The 21533-nt window shown below is 38.2% G+C and overlaps 1 protein-coding gene and 1 long non-coding RNA gene across 7 annotated transcripts in view; one reads left to right on the top strand and one right to left on the bottom strand.

Annotated features, from left to right (window-relative positions):
* Positions 1-15680, bottom strand: part of LOC128857305 (cyclic AMP response element-binding protein B) — a 47281-nt gene extending 31601 nt beyond the window's left edge. For 3 of the 5 annotated variants that reach the window (XM_054093013.1, XM_054093014.1, XM_054093005.1), the window contains exon 1: positions 12519-12611. The gene's annotated coding sequence lies outside the window, so the exon portion shown is untranslated. Of the gene's footprint in view, positions 1-12514; positions 12612-15544 lie in introns of those variants that run through there. The other 2 variants (XM_054093008.1, XM_054093010.1) reach the window with 2 other exon arrangements.
* On the top strand, positions 11525-18476 carry LOC128857308 (uncharacterized). 2 transcript variants are annotated; one of them, XR_008453924.1, is made up of 4 exons: positions 11525-11870; positions 12008-12803; positions 12884-13249; positions 17616-18476. It is a non-coding gene; the product is annotated as an uncharacterized LOC128857308 (long non-coding RNA). The 2 variants fall into 2 exon arrangements; XR_008453923.1 differs by lacking the exon at positions 17616-18476 and having other exon boundaries at positions 11556-11870; positions 12884-15551.
* The last annotated feature ends 3057 nt before the right edge of the window (positions 18477-21533 follow it).

The following is a 21533-nucleotide window of genomic DNA, read 5'->3' on the forward strand; positions in this document are numbered from 1 at the left end:
AATGCTGTATACTGATAACACAAAGAAGTAGATAATACAAAGGTGGCGCCATCCGCAAATCACTACTCAGTTCTGCGAATTTCCAAAAAATCAGCTGTTTTAAATGATGTCAGCACAGAGAATAAACAAACTTCTATATGCAATTTGTTTATAAACAATATTTTGATTTTTAAACTAAACTAAATAATAAAAATTAAGTGAAATCACGTATAGTAATAAAACCTTCAAAAGTGGTTTCGCAGTAGTCGTTTATTTATCATACTTTCTGTGTTGACAAAACACAAGGTGAATCTATTAAAGGTGGTATTGGTAAATCAGCTATTTTTTTTCTCTCGCTGCGTCCATGTAGCTGTCAGCACAGAATAAAACAAGGTTTGGTTTTCTACTTCGCCAATACCTTTCCGTGACAATCAAACGTACAAAACATTGTTGTTGGTCTAGTGCGCCTTGACAACACATTAGACGCAAACATTTCGTTTTATACATTTTTAAGCCATTTCGGTTGCGGTAGTTTGTAAACATAATAAATTTGCTGGAAATTCCTTTATTTCATCTCTATATATATATAATTGGCGCGTACACCCTTTTTGGGTGTTTGGCCGAGCTCTTCGTCCTATTTGTGGTGTGGGTCCTGATGTTGTTTCACAAATGGAGGGACCTATAGTTTCAAGCCGACTACGAACGGCAGATATTTTTATGAGGAGCTTTTTCATGGTAGAAATACACTCGGAGGTTTGCCATTGCCTGCCGAGGGGCGACCGCTATTAGAAAAATGTTTTTTTTTTAAATTTTGGTGTTTCACCGAGATTCGAACCAACGTTCTCTCTGTTCCGAATGGTAATCACGCATCAACCCATTCGGCTACGGTGGCCGCCTTATTTCATCTAGTTTAATTTATTATACGTTTTGGGCATTTTTCTGGGCATTGAAAGGAAAATCTGGTCTGCATAAAAGGAATATCCGGTCGTGAATTGTATTCACAGAGAAGTTTATTGCAAATTTGGAGAATTGACATAATTGATCCATTGCCTTTCCATTCGAAAATGATGTAAAATGATGGCTGACAGAATGCGTTTTTGGAGAAGAAAACTTCTAGGCGAAATAAATAGAATTTCATAAATGTTTTGCACGGAAAAGAGTTTAAATAATTTTTCTTCATTTTAAAAAATAAATTTTTATGTAATCGAAATGTACATTGTCAAATATGTATATATTAAATATAAAGAAATATAGAGGAATTCGAAAAATTTCCACAAAAAGCGCAAGAAAATACTAATGGCCCACTGTGTCTGATATTTTTATAGATTTATGATAAAAAATCTGAACGAAATTGCAAAAATACGGCTAGCGCCGTTGATAAGTTGGTTCATCAAAAGCCGTAATAGCTGAGTATTTACAATAGTAAACTTTTTCTCATAGTTGCCACTTTTCTATGCGAAAGCAACAATGATTTAGCGATGATCAAGTGCCTTTATTTTTAGCCGCTTATCTAACAAGCGATATGCTTATGCCAGTGCTTCCAAGTAAATTTTTTTTTATTGCATCCTTTAATATTGCAACTGTGTTGAGACAATAAGTAATTGTTATTGAGGTATATGCAAAATTACTACAAATTTAGGCCCATTGCCCTACAATTTTGGTATAACAAATTCGCACAGTAGTAATTAATAGCAATAAATATATATCAAAGGGTGCACCATTTCGACTATTGGAATTACAAAATATAAATTAAGTACATTAAACAGTTTTCTATAAAAACAATATTTAAATATTGATTTATTGCGGTGGAACTTTGAGTTTCAGCCTTCGTTGATTTGGTTTCCTCATCAAGGAGTTTATGTGACATTAGTCGATTGTCGCACAAAGGCGTTGCATTTCACTTCTTCAACAGTGCCAATGTTTAAGTCAGGACGTACAAGGTGAAGTCCAAAATAAACAAGACTAGCGTCATAAAAATGTTTTTGATGGCGCCATCTTTTTAATGAGTTAGTGCCTTGGAAGTCACATCTTCCAGTGAAAGACATTCGGTTCAGAGGAAGCGAAGTTATTGCATCTAAAGTGTCAGTATGTTTGTGTCATCGATACAAAAATAAGTTTCGAACAAAGATGATCCGAAATCATCGTTGAAATTCATGGAATCGGAGTTGAATACCACCAAGACATCGAGTTATAGCATTTTAACTGGGGATCAAAAATTGCTCAGAATTCAACATTCGAAAGACCCCATTAAAGAGGCGAGAAAATGCGAGAACTTGCTTTACAACATTGTAACTGGTGATGAAACGTGAACCTGAAACTAAGCGTCAAAGTGCCGAATGGAAGGCCCCAGATGAGCCACCATCCAAAAAATCGCGTTTGGAGAAGTCAAAAATCAAGTCAGTGCTCATTTCGCGACTGCGCACGGCCCTGTAATTGGCGCGTACACCCTTTTTGGGCGTTTAGCCGAGCTACTTCTCCTATTTGTGGCGTGCATCTTGATGTTGTTCCACAAACGGACGGACCTACAATTTTAAGCCGACTCCGAACGGCAGATATTTTTTATGAGCAACTTTTTCATGGCAGAAATGCAGTTGGAGGTTTGCCATTGCCTGCCGAGGGACGACCGCTATTCGAAAAAAAAATTTTCTTCATTTTGGTGTTTCACCAAGATTCGAACCTACATTCTATCTGAATTCCGAATGGTAGTCACGCACCAACCTATACGGCTACCATGGCCGCCTGTTATGAGCCATTGTTTTTTTGGTTTCTCGAGTAGTTTATAAAAGGTGGCGCAAAATTAATCACCCTATCAGAAAATTTATAATTTTTGCAAATTAACGCTTTTCCAATAACGGGTGCTATTGGTGAATGGAATGCGCTATCGAGAGATGATTAACGATTTTTTATGGCCGGAATTGGATGGTATTGATCTGGACAACGTTTATTTTCAACAAGACGGCGCTACGTGCCACACAAGCAACGAAACCATTGATCTTTTACGGAAAAGTTTTCGGACCGTGTCATCTCTCGAAGAGATGATCACAATTGGCTCCCGATATCTCGTGATTGAACACCTTGTGTCTTTTTTCTTTGGAGCCACGTGAAAGAGAAGATCTATGCTAAGAAACTGAAAAAAACCCCGATTTTTAGAGTGCCAAATTCAAAACCGCGCCATTTTATCAATTTTTTTTATTCTAGTAGCGGGACATAGCTACAGTCATACTGATTAATAATTTTTTTTCGTTTTTATGTTTCAGATAAATAGAAGAGCCAAAATGGACAACACCGTCCAGGTCTAATTTTTCGAGGAGATAAAAATTGGTTTTTTCATTTTTGTTTGTAAAAGAAGTTAAATAAAAAGCCTGAAAAATTTAAATATCGTTTTTCAATTTTTTATTGTAAAAAAAATTCTGAAAATATCCTAAGTACCACCGGGGAGCATCGGGACCCCTTAACAATACATCTTTTTAGGAATTATGTTTTGTTTAGAAACAAAATCTTTTGATATTCGTGCAAGAACGACAATTACGTGTACAAATTTTTATTAGTAAACCCTGTTATTTGAAGATTGTTAAAATAAGGCGGTGCAAGAAGTAAAGGTAGCACAAAATTTAATCTTATATCGATTAATTAAATAAATATTATCACCTCCCAATCTGCCAGCCATACAGTCAGTAGTTGTGTAGTAACACCTACATACATACTTACTCGTGTATAGAGCATTAATCTTCCTCATTCCAGTTCTCCCACTTTCCCTTTTTAACAAAAATAGTTTGATGTAATAAATATCAACTGTAGTTTCTTATCAGCATAAACGATAGTGAACTTAGTTATCGCAATGACGATATTCATGCTTCGTTTTTTTCTCGCTTTGGTACCTTTTTAAATATTCGTAACACCAACTCATGTTGGTACTTATTCTTATGTTTCTAGCGTTGCTTGCTTTACTTTGGTGCAAACACTTTTGGCGCGCATTTATGGCTTGCTCATGTGTGCGAATGCACATACATACGTATGTATGTGTGTAAACAGATTCAGAAACAGCTGGTGAAGTATGTGTAGAGTTTTTATTGCAATTATTTTACGCAAACTCTTTAAATAGTTTCGATGATGTAGTCTATGAAATCTCATACATACAAACGAAATTTTATCTGTTTGTACGTATTTTGAAAGCTGCCAAACCAATCGTCGGATTGCAATGAAACTTAGTAAATTAAACATAATAAAATTAATCTAAAATAAGGGGTGGTGGTATCTCCTGTGAAAACCATTTTTTTTAATATTACATATTTCCGGAGTCATTCGTGCCTGAATACTGAAATTCGATACACGGGCATACAATATTAATATGTATCTTAACAGTTCAGCAAAGTGGGCGGCATTGGTAAAGGAGGCGTCCGCTCACACGTGTATCAGCTTCCAAGTCACTGTTGACAGCTATGATTTCGAGATAGAAGTCTCTTCGTTCATCTAGGAACCAGCATTAACACCGATAACAATGTCAGCCTGGAAATCCAACGTAGAATCTCTCTTGCCAACAAATGCTACTTTGGGCTAAATAGGCAATTGAGTAGTAAAATCCTCTCTCGACGAACAAAACTAACACTCCACAAAACTCTCATCATGCCCGTTCGGAAAGATGTGAAGGAAAACGATAGGACGAAAAGGAGAAGGGTGAATTGAGTCGTTGTGGACTATGAACGGAGACTAATTTGCGGCTGTGTTAGCCGTTTTATGCTCCTGATGAAGTTCATCTGTGATATCAAGACCTGATATGTCATCAGGGGCAGAAAAGAAGTGAGAACCAAGATACTTAAATCTTAGTCCTGCGAGAGCGGGGCAGCGAAGGAGCTGGTGCTGAGATGATTCCACCTCATCCTCCATACAGCTGACGCAGCACTCGAAGTAGTTCCGAGTCTCACGGTATATATGCCCCTCGGATATTGCCCCGTGAGGATCCCCACAAAATTTTATCGTCTTCAGAATATCCCTCGAACGCCTCTGATCCAAACGTGACCAGAAGCATTTCACGACCTTACACGTTCGTGTACTTGCCCAGCGTTCGCTGAGTTGGTACACAACCCATCCTTCAAGGAGTAGAGCGCAAGTTGTCGAGGGGATCCCGATTCTCCCCTTTTGCACACTACCTCACAGGTCTCTTGTCTGGCGAGCTCGTGGACTTCGCACTTTTCAGCCATGTCACTATGACCAGGTACCCAGATTATCCTTATGTCGAAGAATTCTGATGCAATCGAAAGTGAGACCAGGCATTCCCTGACCAGTTTCGAGTGTACCATAATAGAGCCTAGGGCGCTAATTGCCGCTTGGCTATCGGAGTAAAAATTTGCCTTCTTAACAGTTATTACGTAAGTAAACAGCCAGTCAGCTACTTCTTTGATTACGGCCCCCGTTCTTCTGTTGACTCAAGGAAAAAAAATTCTAAGCGTTCGTTAGTTCAAGAAGCCTCTGGGCAGACCCATATGAATCTACTAGCGAAATATGATGCCTTTAATTTCTACTTGCAACGGGTTTTTGTAGAAACACCAGACACTATTCAGGCAGCGTATATATATACATACATACATACATATGTACCTACTTAGAGTGTTCGTGTCCCAAACGCCACAGTTGACAGTTATAAATTCCAAGTTGTCTAGGACTTTGTTCATTTAGCACCCACGTTAGGCATAATATCAGTCTGCTTATCAAGCAAATAAGCTCTCTTTTTAATGTGCAGAGATATGTATGCCCATATGTGTGATGTCGAATAAAGATGGGTAACCATTAAAGTATGTGAAAGAGTTATTTTACGTAATTTGTCATTTTGTTAAATTTTTTTTTAGTTTTTGGACGGAATGCAACAGAGACTTATTACATACATATGTGTCTGTGTATGGTGGTACATAAAAATTGAAGCCATTTAACCTCTCTAGAAATCAACGAAATGTAAATCGTCATTTGTCGAATTGAGTCATCATGCGACTGATAGGCAACAGCTGCCGGCATACACAGACGGTTGAAATAATATTTGTAAGGCTAGTAAGTAAAACAAATACATATGTATATATGTATGTATGCCTGTACAGGGTGTTGGGTGGCTAAATTAAAAAAAAACAATCACTAACGATAAAAGTGCTGATTTATTTGTTTAAAAATAATTTCTTTTAAATTTTGACCGTTAATTGGGATACACTTTTGGAGGCTGGTCTCCGTACTCCGTGCCACTCACTGGAGAAGTGTTGTCGGGATGCCATTAACCTGAGAACGATATTTTATTTTAGTGTTTAGATGGTCGCTAGGTTTGTTTCATATCTTTGCTTTGAGGTACTCCAGCAGAAGAAAGTCCATAAGAGTAAGATCGGGCGACCTGGGCTTAACAGTTTGTTAGGGAAGGTAGGTAGGTACATAGGTAGGTGAAACGGCTGAAGCTGGCTCTCCCCAAGTAGCACCAAAGCGCCGTTTTGCTACCATTGTGAGCCCTCCAACAGGAAGATATCTACAGCCACCCAGAGTGGTTGATGTAATGGAGAAGATTGACGGCATTTAAGTTGGCGCACTACCCTAGGCTGTCGAAGAAAGGAGCACCCAGTGACCTAAATCGTCTAGCTGCCACACCCGAACATTTACAGAGAACGTGCTCAACAGTCTCCTTCTCTGAAAGGTCCCCACAAGTTCTGCAATGGGGGTTAAATGGTAACCCTAGCTTTTCCGCTTATGTGCTGATCGTCCAGTGACCGGTAAACACAGCTACGAGTTTGGAAATTTAATGGCGAGGAGTCCAAAGGACTTTCTGAGGCCTCCGTATATTGTAATGGGGCCAAAGGGCCGAAATAGCACATAAAGAAGTGGAGCTCCATCTTTTTTGCGCTTTCCTGAGAAATAATTTGTGTAGCTTCCCTTTAACAACTGTCAGGAGGATGCCGATGCCCGAGTAGGAGGTCTCTGAGGCCAATTCAGTCCCCTTCCTGGCAAAGTCATCAGCAATTTCATTTCCCTCTATGTTCCTATGTCCTGGAAGCCAGATTAGAGAAATGCCACCTGCACACCCAAGAGATTTGATCTCCTCCGTACAGGAGTTTACTAGTTTGGTTCTGCACCATGGCGTCGTTTAACATCGCTCGATCCCACGTTTCCTAAGCATTTTGCATGCCTGCAGGATTGCAAAGTCTTCTGCCTTAAAAACACTAGCAGTGTTCGGCAGTTTAAAGGTGTTAGATAAATTAAAGCTCTGACTCTCGATTCCATCTTAGAGCCGTCAGTGAAGACAGAGGTGCAAGCTTCGGCGCAGATTCTCTCCTCGATCCAATCCTGCCTATTTGCAAATATTGCCCTAACACGACCCTCAAACTCCAGTTTGCGGATCGAGAGATCTGTCCGAAGATCGGAGAAATACAGTATTAACTGCCCAAAAATGCTGCCATGTCCATGTTAGTGAAGAAATCATACAATATCGTCATGTATCACTGTATGCGACGTGTGTGTACTGAAGGATAATTAATAGCAGAAAATAATCGTTTAGCCTACGGCGATAAGACATACCATCCACAGAAATTACTTGCGCTCGACAATTTTCGCGATTGTTCGTGAGCTCGAGCACCTTAAAGTAAATAAAGTTTTTGTTTATCGCACCATTACTCGTTACAATAAATCTGGTAGCACCGCGAAAAGTTATGGAGGTGGTCATCAAAAGACTGCAACGTCACGTGAAATGGTTCAAAAAGTGGAAAAGCGACTTAAGCGAAATCCCCGACGAAATCAAATGGCGAAAGAAAATAAGAAAGAAAATACCTTACCGTAGCATTCATCGCATACTGAAAAATGATCTCAAAGTTAAACTTTCCAAGATCCAGAAAGCGGATGATCTCACGAAAGCGGTCAATTTCCGAACATCGTGTATTTTGACGAGAAAATTTTTCCCAAAACGATAGGGTTTATTTGACAAACCGTTTATACGAGAATTTGAGTCATCGATTGGCCACCAGGAGGTAGCACCCGCCAAAGGTAATGGCTTGGGCGGCTGTAACCGCAGATGGGCTCTTTCCAATTAATTTCATCGAGCCTGGCGTCAAGGGAAATGCGAAATATTTTCGGAAAAGTATTCTGGAGGTTGCTTTGAAGTCGTGGACAGACAAACATTTCGGTGGCAGACCAAGGACGTTTCAACCGGAATCGACACCGTCTCACAAAGCTCGAGTGAACCAGGAACGGCTAAAGAAAAACGTTCCGAACTTCATAACGTCCACAGAATGGCTCTCAAATTCACCAGACCCGAATACGATGGATTATTCTCTTTGGGCCATTTTGGAGAGCGAGGTCCGAACTAAAAGATTCACCAGTCTCGAGGCGCTGAAAAAAGACATTGCCCGCGAGTGGGCCAAAATACTTGCGAGTCACATTCTGGCAGCTTGCGGTTCGTTTCTGGACATTTTCAAGGCCACAGTCAAGGTAAAAGGTGATCATATCGAGCAAAAGTAAATTGATTCTTAATTTTGTATTATTTTTACACATTTTTTACTTCGAATTGAATAAAAGTAATTTTCCAAACTAAATATATGGCCTTTTTAATTGGTTACACTTCCAGTTCTGGACCTTGTATATTAATTTTTACTCGAGTTCTCGTACGTACGGACGAGTGGACGGACGGGCGCACGGGCATAGCGGAATCGAAGCTAAATCGATCCAAAATCAAGATTTTTTTAGCCATTTTCTTTTATTGTGGTCCACTTCGAATTCCTATCATCAGATTAAGCAATACTGAAGCGTCTGTGGGAATGCTCGTCGCAACACACTGGATTTGTAGAGAAACAAATCCTGGCTACTTCACCACCGCAATGGACCGGCTCACACAATTCATTTTGTATTCAACTATTTGACCACAAAAAACGTTTTAACCCTTTACCGCATATGAGCAAATTAAGTATTATGAAATAATTTAAACTATTTAATTCAATTACATATATATTTAGCAATAATAAGACGCAAAACTATTTTCTATGCTTTTATGACATTTCGAAATAACCTCACTTTTGCGCAAGTTGGTAAAAAAGCAGAATTGAAGTGCGAGAGATTTATTTTCAAAAAACGATGACAGAGTATAACGTAAGTACTTTTCGACAAAAATCAAATATTTGCATGGAGTCGATATACTCATCTTTCTCGACGGATACAAATTTTTCCGCTTTCCAAATGTTTTCTATACTTAACAACTTGTTTTTATATATATAAAAATTTTTCATTATTTTTCTTTTAATATGTCTATGTGTAAATAGTTAAAAATCAGTCACATCATGCATCAGTGGTCTGGATGAGTAGACTCCCTCTCGTGGGAGTCAGGAGGACCTTATCGAAACTACAACGCACTGTGGCCATCAGTTGCGTCGAAGCTTTTCCGACTATATACTTCAGTCCCGGCATTAGATTCTCTGATTAGTCTACGACCACTTGATGTTTTCATCCAAGGAGTGGCCTGGAAGGCCATGTGCAGGCTGAAACACAATGGGAATTGGTACGGCCCCTTTCCGGCATTCGACAACAGAGTCGGCATGGACTTCGATCCAACGATCCTCGCCATGCCACTTTACTCTATACCATCTATGATAAATGAGTCCAGAGTCGTGCTTGACAAGAGATACAGTGTGGTGTGGCCAGAGGCTCAACAGTGGTCAACCTCAGACAATGAGCACGGCAAACACTGTTTTCGCATTTTCACGGATGGCTCCAGGAACGAACACGGCTCCGACTCTGAGGTCTACGTGGAATACTGCGGGACACAACTGCACTTTGCTTTTGGAATACATGAGGTGTATATTGTTCAAGAAGCGATGAACTTTGTTGTGGAAAACAGATGGAGAGGCAGATCTATACTCGTACGTGTCTGCAGCGACAGCCAAGCTGCGCTCATGGCCTTTACAGCCCCCCAACCACTTCAAGGGTAGTCGAGTCCTGTAAATCCAATCTGAACTATGTCGGTAGACAAAATAGCCTGATTTTAACATGGGTCCCGGGACACGTGGGTATCGCGGATAACGAGATCTCTGACTCTTTAGCAAGAATGAGATCAACTTCCTTGGTCCGGAGCCCGTTCTGCCACTCCCTTCTGCAAAACTGATGTTACTTGTCATGTCCGACTGACTGTCGCAGTTCCTCCTGTCACTAGGAAGAGAGGACTGTAGGAGGCTAGTTGGGCTGATGGCGGCCACTTTCTATGAGCAAAGTTCCTGGAAAAGGTGGGCATCTCAGACAGTGTACTCTGCCGCCCAGCATGTGAAGAGGAGGATGAGACGGGGACCACTTGCTGTGCGTCTGTCCCGCCTCAGGCTTTATGTGTTTAGAAGCCACCACCTTGGCTCCTTGGCACCACAAAATTTACTCAGATTTCTTCGGAGGTCGAGTAGATTTAAAGAAAATTAAAAAGGGAATCCGAGTGCGGTACAATGGACTTAATTGTGTCTGAGTGCTGTACTTGCTAGTCTGTCCCGACAAAAAACAAAAAAAAACCAAAAAAACAAAGGGTTAAAAGCTCCGTTGTAACCACGCGAGTTTCTGTCTAGCGAAAAGCATTATGGGACAATTGAGATGATAAATGAGTTCAAGGTGATTGAAGGCGATTCGAAAATTCGCTAATAAAAGTTAAGATTTGATCTACTGTTGCAGGAGACTATTTTGAAGAGAATTAAATAAATATTATAAATTAAAAGTCGAACCGTTTTCGTTTTATTCGCGAATTCCGAGTACTTTTTGAACAGAAGGTGCATACATGCAAAAACCCAAAGAAATTCCGTCATCAAAATCCAATCAAAAACTCATCTAAACAACCGTCAACACGTGTTTTGTGCATAAAGCCCAAACCGTCGCTCTTGAGTAAATACAAAAATACGCAAAGCACACATCCAATGGTTTTAAAGCGACAAATGCAATAGCGTTTAGTTTAGTGGGTATACATTTCAGTAGTACCACCAGCGATGCGTTGAATTTTGAATGGGGGTGACAGCAATAAACCGCTGACTAAACGAACTTTGTATTTGCAAACATGTGAATGCACATGCGAACATACATATGCACCTACATGCAAAGATTGCAGCGCATTGTGTATAAAACGAAAGCTTACTTGCAAGTGCAACTGTAAGTGATTACGAAAGCAACGCAGAGACAGCAACAGCGGCTAAACTCGTAGCAGCAATGACATTTACAGTAACAGAGAGAAAGAGGAGCACCAGCAACGTGAATGAGATTAATACGTATGTTCATATGTACACAAATGTAAATACGCATATAAACACACACATTTGCATACTCGCACAAATGTCAATCACTTATAAGCACCGTGAAGAAATAAGGAAGAAATATTCAATGAAACGATGCAATGGTGCCTGCCCATTTCACGCAATTTGCACTTGAAACGCAAACAGCAATCATAGCACGACGATGGTATTGGCAAAAACAACCGAAGCAACAACAAATTCAACAAATTTTTTCGCTCCTCTTCGTAGGTGTGTATAAAAATAAATTATTCACAGAGGCACAAATGCCAAAAAAAAAAAAACTAATTAGTAGAAAAAGAAACGACACAATCAGCCATCGACCAGCCGACCAACTGACCAACTTAAGCGGACAGTAGGCCAAAGCAACAATTATAAGCAACAGCCCAAAGGACCGCTGGCAACAGACACGGACGACTTGTGTAAAAGCGATTAATTGAGGCTAAGCAATTGCAAAGTATTTCTGTATGAAAATAGTCGATATTTGAAAATCTTCTCTGAGATTACGTCAAGATTTCTTTCTATACATGATTGAATTGATGGTCTAGCAAAATTGCTGATTATTGCGGCTTAGCCCCTTCGTACATTCTACATGTCTGAGGAATCGCTTCCAATAGAGGCAGCAATACATAAGTATGTACATACATATGTGTACGCAAACAGAGACACACTGTGTGTCAGATTTGTTTTGTATTCTAACCTTTTTATATACTATACATATATATAAATAAATATGTATTAACGTTTTCGAATTACATATTTTTTATCAGGTCTAACTGGCTGCTGAATTGAACTGGCATGGAGTGGCGACTGTGTCAGCACTATCAGTAGTCATTCGTACGAGTATCCGTGTCCGTGCAAACATTCGCATAATTATTGCACACGTACGTGTATGTGTACGTTGACATATATACATACATACATAAACTTGTATATGCATACAAATGCGCGCACACTGTTCAAGTGTATGGTTATGTATCTCATAAGTAAACATTTTGTATTACTAGAAGCCCATTTTTCTGTTTATACCAACGAAATTTAATTGTTTGAGCCATATTTTTAAGGCAGCTTGATTTATTACGTTATTTCCGTTCTTCTGTTATTTTTTATTATTTTTTTTGTTTTCGTTTTGCCATTTTCAAAAGTTATTTCGGGAATTTTTAAACCGTTCATACATTTGTACATACTGTCACATACATACATACATACATAGAAATGTATGTATGCAAATAAATGTGCTGTGTGTTTTTATTTATATTTTTTGCACCAAAACTCACTCACACGAAATATGATTACCGCCTCTATCTCCGACACAGTCCCCGTCACCGTCACTGTAGCTGTTGGAACAGCCGTCCTCCACGTTTCAGTTTCACGTTCAAAGAGGCTGTATATTTGTGCAGCTACAATACAAAACCACCGCCGCGTACGTATTTCACACTCGTCACTCGTTCGTTCACTCATTCGCTCCGAATGCCTTACGTCGAAGACTGTGACTGACGAAAGCATTCAACAGCAACGCAGAGACGGCCAAGCAACGAAAGCGACTACGACAACGATTCACAGTGGGTAATTTGGCAAAAAATCGCATGTTTGTCGATATAGGCGTTGCCCCATAATGATAGAATACAAAAATTACGTCATCCTAGGTCCCTGATGTCAGCACAGAAAGCAAACAAACGAAAAGAAGAGGAAGAGGAAGAATTACCGAAAGCACGTGGAAAGTCGCCGTTGCCGAAAGGGTTGGTGCGTGACTACCATTCGGGAGTGTGTAGGTTCGAATATCCGTGCGTGAAACAGCAAAACGAAAAAGTTTTTTTAATAGTGGTCGCCCCTCGGCATGCAATGGCAAGCCTCCGGGTGTATTTCTATCATGAAAAAGCTACTCATAAAAAAAGCATTTGCCGATCGGAGTCGACTTAAAACTGCAGGTCCCTCCATTTGTGGAACAACATCAAGACGCACGCCACAAATGGGAGCAGTCGCTTGGACACATGGTGAAAAGATGTTTAGAGGTTAGTACCTAGCAGGCCGTTATTCGGCTCTGAGCGATTTTGACAGATATGCCGACATCATTCGTTTTGTGTTTCACAAAATTTAACTTTAACTTAGTGCTCCAAAGTTCCCTTCAATCATCTATCATCCTTGGCTCGGACAAACACCTAACAAAAGTGTACGCGCCAATTATTTATTTAATTTTAAGTGGAAAGAGGAATACATCGTGGTGGAAAGCAAAGAAAAATACTGTATTATTGTCATTCGCGGAACACACGGAACTTAATTTGTATTATTTCGTTCACTTTAAAAAGCAAAATATTCACTGATTGATTCACAAGCAAGTAATTTTGGATCTAAAGTTTTATTTTCTGTGCTGACTTTACTAAAATATCAAATTCGCCACAAACAAATTACGTATTTCTGATGGTTTTCTCATATGGAATATAATATTTATACAATATAATGGTGAAATAAACTAACACTCTACAAGACTCTCATCATGCCCGTCCTAACGTATGGCGCAGAAACTTGGACGATGACAACATCCGATGAAGCGACGGTTGGAGTGTTCGAGAGAAAGATTCTGCGTAAGATTTTTGGACCTTTGCACGTTGGCAACGGCGAATATCGCAGACGATGGAACGATGAGCTGTATGAGCTTTACGACGACATAGACATAGCGCAGCGAATAAAGATCCAGCGGCTTCGTTGGCTGGGTCATGTCGTCCGAATGGATACAAACGCTCCGGCTTTGAAAGTATTCGATGCGGTACCAGCTGGTGGTAGTAGAGGAAGAGGAAGGCCTCCTCTGCGTTGGAAAGATCAGGTGGAGAAGGACTTGGCTTCACTTGGTGTGTCCAATTGGCGCCGGTTAGCACGAGAAAGAAACGACTGGCGCGCTTTGTTAAACTCGGCCAAAATCGCGTAAGCGGTTATCGCGCCAATTAAGAAGAAGAATGGTGAAAGGTGAACGGAATTAACAACATAATAATTTCTTATCTGAAAATCCTTTAGAGAGGATAGTGCAAAGAAAGTCGTCACAGAATCTGTGCTGTAAAGGATTTGATAATTTTTCGTTTTATCCTGAACGCAATACGCAACGGTAGCACCAAGGAAAAATCAGGGTTGTTGGTTCCATATGCTCTCGTACTTACTTTCCGCTTTTCGCTCCCACCGGAACAGTTTGGCAGTAGTAACTAAATGAGAAAGAGTGTCACGTAGCAGTGGATATTGAGTCGCACTACCTATGTGCACTTTCTCCATAAAGACACACTGTGCAAAGTCGACAATGACGACAACAACACTAATGGTACAGAACGAACGCGCAAGAGGAAGCAACAAATATAAAAACAAAACAAATTTGGTTGGGAAAAGAATTTTTTTCGTTTTTTCTCGTATATTTTGTATATAAATAGATGAATACACATGTTTGTATAAGTGTGTGTATGTATGTACATATACATGCACTTGTATTTATATGTATTCATAGGTATGCACTTACATATGTATGTATTTTTCATATACAATATTTATTAAATACAAATATATATTATTTATTTATATATGTCCATACATACATCCTTTTTTTTAATCAATAAGTCGAGTACCGCCTTTAACGGCACGTGTACTGAACTAAAGTAAAATAACAATAAGCCAAAAATACAATAATAAAATTTAAAGTGTATCATAACAACAATCAACCAATAAAACCACAATGAGCAGAAACACCTGAATTCAGAGCTACCGATAAATATTCACACCAATTATTTTGTCACATTTTTGTATGCTCATACAAATATACATACATATGTATGTATGTATATTATATATTACTAGGCATCAACCATTTTCGTAAAAAACGCGCAATGACGACGTCGCCAACAACGACAAGAATTCACACATATGTACATATGTACATATACATATATATACATACATATATATGTATATCTACGTCGGCATTATCTAGCCACTAGTTAGGTGATCATGCCGTTACCCGTCCTTCTCCAAGCTCGCAATCATCACCCATATCACATACATTTCACATACACATGCATAAGCACTGAAGAAAAAACGCTATACGTATTGTCATACGACACAACATTCTCATTCGTTACAGTAACTCCATAGCAGCTGTTTTGTATTTATTTATTTATTAATTTTTTTCGTAAAAGGATGTTCTCAAGTGGTTTTCAAGAAGAGAGCAAAAGCTTTATTACGTACTACCTCATCCAAAAGTTATATACATATGTACATACAAACTCGTATGCATTAGCCGATTGTGTTCTCATGGTTTCGTAGAGATACGATACCTGTTGTATTGTTGTTTTTGTGGGATGTTGCTGGGTGCTTGCGTCTTCGAAATTGTCGCTGTCGCAATTGTTGACTTTGCAGTTAATCCCGTTGTTAGCTTTTGTTGTCACTATAATCAACCCGACAGACTAACTAACTGGTCGACACTGTCACCCTCGCTGAACTGGCATGGTTCGTTGCTGCATATAAACAACAGCTATGTACACACATACATACTATTTATGTACATATTTATACTCACTACATCACTCTTCTTTCGGCTTTGTGTGTGTATCGAACATATCGTGTCGTATTGGTAGAGAGTATTCGTCAGATACAAAAACAAATCGAAAACGACATTGAATTGTTAAAAAAAGTAAAAAATTAAATTTAATTTTATGGGAGACTAATTGGGAGCTTATAAATACCTACATACATATAATACATTCATACATATAATGTGCAAGAAACAAGCGTATCTGAGTAGGGCGAGGTAAAAGTTCGTGATTCCACAGTTTCAATCATTCCATACTACCGTTTCTCCCATCATTGCGGATGTGTGTTCAAATATGTAGGGTAAAATAATATGGGGCTGTTGGTTCAATAACTTGCAGCGCGAAAATTGGGTAGCTGGAAATTCAATATAACAACCTGGCATTACCACTTCTACACCGGTACCTTCAAGGTAGATTGTGAGATTAGGCAGGTATTTGCGCTGACCCCCTGGCGTTAAGAAGAACCTTCCATCTGACTGATTTTGCGATTGTTTTCCAGGCGAAACTATTTGCTATTGCCAAAGACTGTCTTTTTCTGGAGCGTGTAAATTAAACAATGCAGAACTCTTTAGAAAAGTGTCTGAGATAAGCTCTTGATAGACTTAATTTGTATTCATGGTCATGGAAGCTAACCAGGCCTCCGTCATTTTTAGCAATCGTCAAATATGTAGCGTAAAGTATCTAACTACAGAGCTTCCAAACTGTTACCACACTCTTATGGCCTGCATATAACCATTAGAGAATATCTTTTCTGAAATCGAAACCCAGGCCTGATGTTGCGGACCTCTTGGTCCCACAATGATTCCTGCAGCAGCTGCAAATGCAAGGATGATAGATTACCAAGTTTGGCCATCCGCAGCAAAATTCTGAGAGTAACTTCGGTTGCCACGACACCAGGTGCTCAGAAACAGAATTCGACCCGCTCATTTCACACATGAGCGAAGGCTGTGGTAATTTTTTTCGTATATCACCAACACAATCCCAGTTTCTTCGTAAACAAACCGCTATCATGACCACGCTTATGCCCAAGAATGATAGAAAGAAGATTGCGCCCATCAGAGAGTACGTGACGTCACGTTTTTCCAAGTTGTGCAGTATTACCAACCATTTACTCTTCGCAATTAATTTAATGCTTTTTTATACCGAAAATGCGAAAATTTTGAAGATCCGTGTTTTTTTTTTTTTTGTAATTTAAAGCTACCGAAACCTTAAGTCAAAGAAAACTGTATTATTATACAAAAGAAGGTTAAAAAAGGCCACTCTGAGAAGATTTTGGTGCTAATGAAAATTAGTTGGTTTCTTATAAAATTTGATATTTTGAAAGTGTGAATTTAATTTTTTGCTCCTTTTAAGGTTATGCAAGAATATTAAATGTCCCTCTCTCAACTCTTCTTAAGATTGAAAACCTTTTTACACATTTTAAAAGGCGTTTGAATTTACTGAATGCGGATTAAAACCATAGAGGTATAATCGTTTCTTCCCGTGATCAATCCTTAGTGGGACATAGGGCATCAAGAGGTGTATTCATTGTAAAAATAAGCCTCAAAATATCAGAAAATACTAAAGAAACCGTACTGACGTTTTTACAAAAAGAGTACCTTTTCTAGTTACATAACCTCAAATTTAGCAAATAAGTCGTTCTCTTAACAAAATAGTCTCGCTTAACAAAAAAAACTCATAAATTAAATTGTACATAAGCATAACACATTGATTTAAAAAAAAAACACATTCTAAAGACAATTTGTCACGCATACAAAGTTCTTTAAGTGATTCAATACAAATTTGGTGTTTTATTTTCTTTAAATGGGCATTTTAGTGCGTTTTTATATCCAAAGCTAGGCAACACTGCAGTAGCGAGAGAGAGATGTGACTGCCGAAAGCAGAAGAACACCAACAACACCTGCAATCGCGGGCAAAGCCACCAGATGTTAAAAAAATAGTAAAGCTAAGTAAAACTGAGTGAATTATTTAACTAATTATTCAAAAATGTATATTTTACAAAATTAAAAACATTACATTTATATTAGAACAGGTTAGAAAAATGTCATGAAGAAAGAACTAAAACTCCGAGACTAAATAACAAAAAAGCTAAATCAAGTTACGAAAATGGTAATCTGGCCATACTGGGGCTAAAATCACGTAACTCGTTGTCAAATTCGCTGAGATCAAAGTAACGGGACCACGATAGGCGCCATCTCATTATTCTTTCCATCATGGCTTATGTCAGCCAATCAGCTCTTTCCTTCAAAATCGCTGAGAGACTAATGGTCTGATGGCCGTATACGACACTGAGAATACCATTATCTCCAAAATGTGTTCAACTATAGCCTTCACTATGACTTCAAAGATGTACTTACTCTCTACCACCTCGGCGTTGTGTCTTATGGTGCTCACACTCACCAATATGACACTGCCAAAATTCTTGCGAGACATATATTTGTGCTTCCATGGTATGGTGTACTCGTATTAAATCTAATCTAATTAAAATCTTCAGTAAAATGTTGAGATTAAGCTGATGATAAGAAGAAATGAAGTAAAGTTAAAAATGTTGTATGTATGTATGTAAATATGTATACTCCTTCTAGCTAGTATATGAGTGATATATAATTCTTCTCACTGTAACTACCATGTATAATGTTAAGAAACAGTCTTTCGAAAATAATAAAAAATAAAATAAAAAAGCATCCAAATTAATGCGAGTCGAATTTATATAAAATATTGCGTTTAATAGGTCTGTTCATGAAGCAAATAATTTGTAACAATTGTAACCAAAAAGCTTGCAAAGTAGGGGAAAGTGAGAGAGCAAAATGACATTTCATTTTGAGGGAAAGTTGCAAGTTTTTACTGGATAATTTTTTACTTGTAAGAATTTGCAAGTGAGAAATACAGCAAATCGCAAACTAAAAATAAGCATAAATTCAAATTTGCGTACTGAGTCCAAGCTTTAAATTTAAATAAAAATTGTGATTAAAATTGGGAACGTATAAATATGTATATAAAGGGTGGTTAAGTTTCAAGGGCCGGTGTTGATTTTGAATAAATACAATTTTTTTAGAAAATTATTGTCATTTCTCTTTATTATGATAATATTGGTATGGCTCAAAAAAATATTGGCGAAATGACCGCCGCGGCCTCGGCGGCTCACCTCCAAAGACCACCAAATGCAAATAGTTCCTTATCTAAAGTGTGGTTAAGTTTCAAGGGCCGGTGGTGATTTTGAATAAAATACAATTTTTTAGGAAATTATTGTCATTTCTCTTTATTATGATAATATTGGTATGGCTCTATTACGTATGGATCAAAATATCGGTCAAATGGCTGCCGCAGTCTCAGCGGCACACCTCCATCCGATGGTCCGAATTTTCGATGACGCTGAGGCATAATTGAGGTGTTATGCCGTTAATGTGCCGAATTGTGTCATCCTTTAGCTCTTGAATTGTTGCTGGCTTATTGACGTACACCTTTTCTTTCAAATAACCCCAAAGAAAGAAGTCCAACGGTGTCGTTGACGTGTAGGTGTGGGTCACATTCAACATCGGTCCTTGAAATTTAACCACCCTTTATATAAATATGATATATTAATATATTTTAGTTGAAATTTAAATAATTTTTTTTTTTTTCAGATAAAATTTGAGGTATTGGCCCATGATATAGAGGTATGTACTTCTGAACCACTGCCTCCAGTCACCGTTCCTGCAGTTTCCGAAACACAAATCGAAAGCATTGAAGGTTTCTTTTGTGTTTTATGATTGTATTTCATGGTTATTAACTAATTTGACAATATATGCAAATACATAGATTCATGCATAGACGGAAGCGAGGAAAATATGAAGAAAACTGTGATTGCCACAGCAATACAATTGGAAATGGGATGTTCTTCTCTGACAGCGTTGATGAAGTGGAACAAATCCTTGTGGACAAAATAAAATCGTGTGATGCTTAGCACGTGATTTTGCATTTTATTTCCTTTATTTTTAATTTTTTTAATACGAGCTAGGTCAATTGAAAAAAAATGTAACTTTTTGTGACTTTTACCGCCAACAATTTAATCAACTGATCGTAAAACTTGCAAATTGTTACAGGTTTGGCGTTCGTGTTAATTTTTTGATATTTTTCTCTTTACAAGCAAATTCTCGGAAATGAAGTTACTGGCAAGTTGCTGGATAATTTTTACACTAACATATCCAATATTAATCTTAATATTTTGAGAATAAAGTGTTGTTAAAATACCAGATGATTTCAATTGTGGGTTGTCTTGATATTGACATTTCGTTTTGCTCAAATATTGAATTTCATTCGGTATTATACCACGAAATGAATTGCAACACTTCACACTCTCAAACGCATTTTCATAGTGAGTGCTGTGTTGTACGAGAAAAAACATATTTTCTAAGCGAGCCAGCTTATAGCTTCAAGAAACTAGAAGCGTTCACTTTTGTGAATAAAGAGCTAATATTTGGCACATATTGCCACTCCCTTATAGGTAATGTTTATAATATTCTACTTAAATTTGAATAATATTGTTTGAATTCTCAATGCCCACTCAACCGTTAAAGCGTGGTTTAATTAATATATTCAACAAGAATACTAGCTTTGCTATTTTCAATATATGCATTCACGCTTTGTCTCTCTGAGCTAACAGAGGGAGAAGCTTCGGATCTCCACCATTTCATCTGACATAGCAAATATTTCAATAAGACTAAGAAACTCGATTAATATAACGCATCCCGATTAGAGAGATTTGCCTCCTGCCGGTGATCATACCACCGGATGAGATTATGAGATTTTCTCACATAAGTTCTCTCAATCTAACCTTACCTTATAATGCCACAATCGTGTTTCACAACCAGCTACGATGCGATAGTATGAAAAAAATTCACGTCTGTAGCGAGTTTCTCTTTATGCTCGAAATCAGTAATGTTATTTTGTTTTTTCGATATTAAAGAACACGAAATCAAAGTGTTGCACTAAAAAGCTTTGCACTGCGTTATTTCGCTCTATTCCTTGAAGGGTTTTTCTTTCCCGCCAATTTGTATAGCAACAAATAAAAACAAAAATCAAATAATAGTTACGTAAAATCAACAGCTTAAGCTGTTTGCAAACGCGTGCACACCTCGAAGCTAACAACAAAGAAGTAACAAACAGAAGCCGGCACCTGTTATGACAGAGAAACAGGAGCTCCTAAGCAAAAATATAATTGTCGATATCTGAAAGTGAAAATCTAGCAGCTAAAGACTTATGTATGCATGCAATTATGCGAGTGTAAATTGTAAGTGAAATCCATAAAGTGATTTTTTACTTCATCCAACTACCATACATACTTCTTTCATTTATTTTTGTTGTTGTACGTAAGTGTTTTACGTAATCTCGTATACTTTGCTACTTCCTTTATAAGATTTATAGCCCCATGGCCTTTCAGAAAGTGACGCGGTCGGAGCCAAGTGTAGTATATGCATATACATATGTACGTATGTATTCATGTGTATGTATATAACTGGCGTATATATTCTTTGTTAGGTGGTTGGCCGAGTTTGTCCTTCAATTTTTGGTTTGTGTCTTGATGTTGGCCGCTTTTGTACCACCTCCGAGTGGCAAATAGTTGTTTGTAAGAACCATGTAACATGTTTCCATAGCAGAAATGCCTTCGCAGGTTTGCCATTGCCTGCCAAGAGGCGACCAGCATTAGAAAAACCTCTCCTATAATTTGAAATTTCCCCTCCATTAATTTAGTGCC

Source organism: Anastrepha ludens, chromosome 3, assembly GCF_028408465.1.
Source record: "Anastrepha ludens isolate Willacy chromosome 3, idAnaLude1.1, whole genome shotgun sequence".
In the NCBI taxonomy this organism is placed as follows: domain Eukaryota; kingdom Metazoa; phylum Arthropoda; class Insecta; order Diptera; family Tephritidae; genus Anastrepha; species Anastrepha ludens.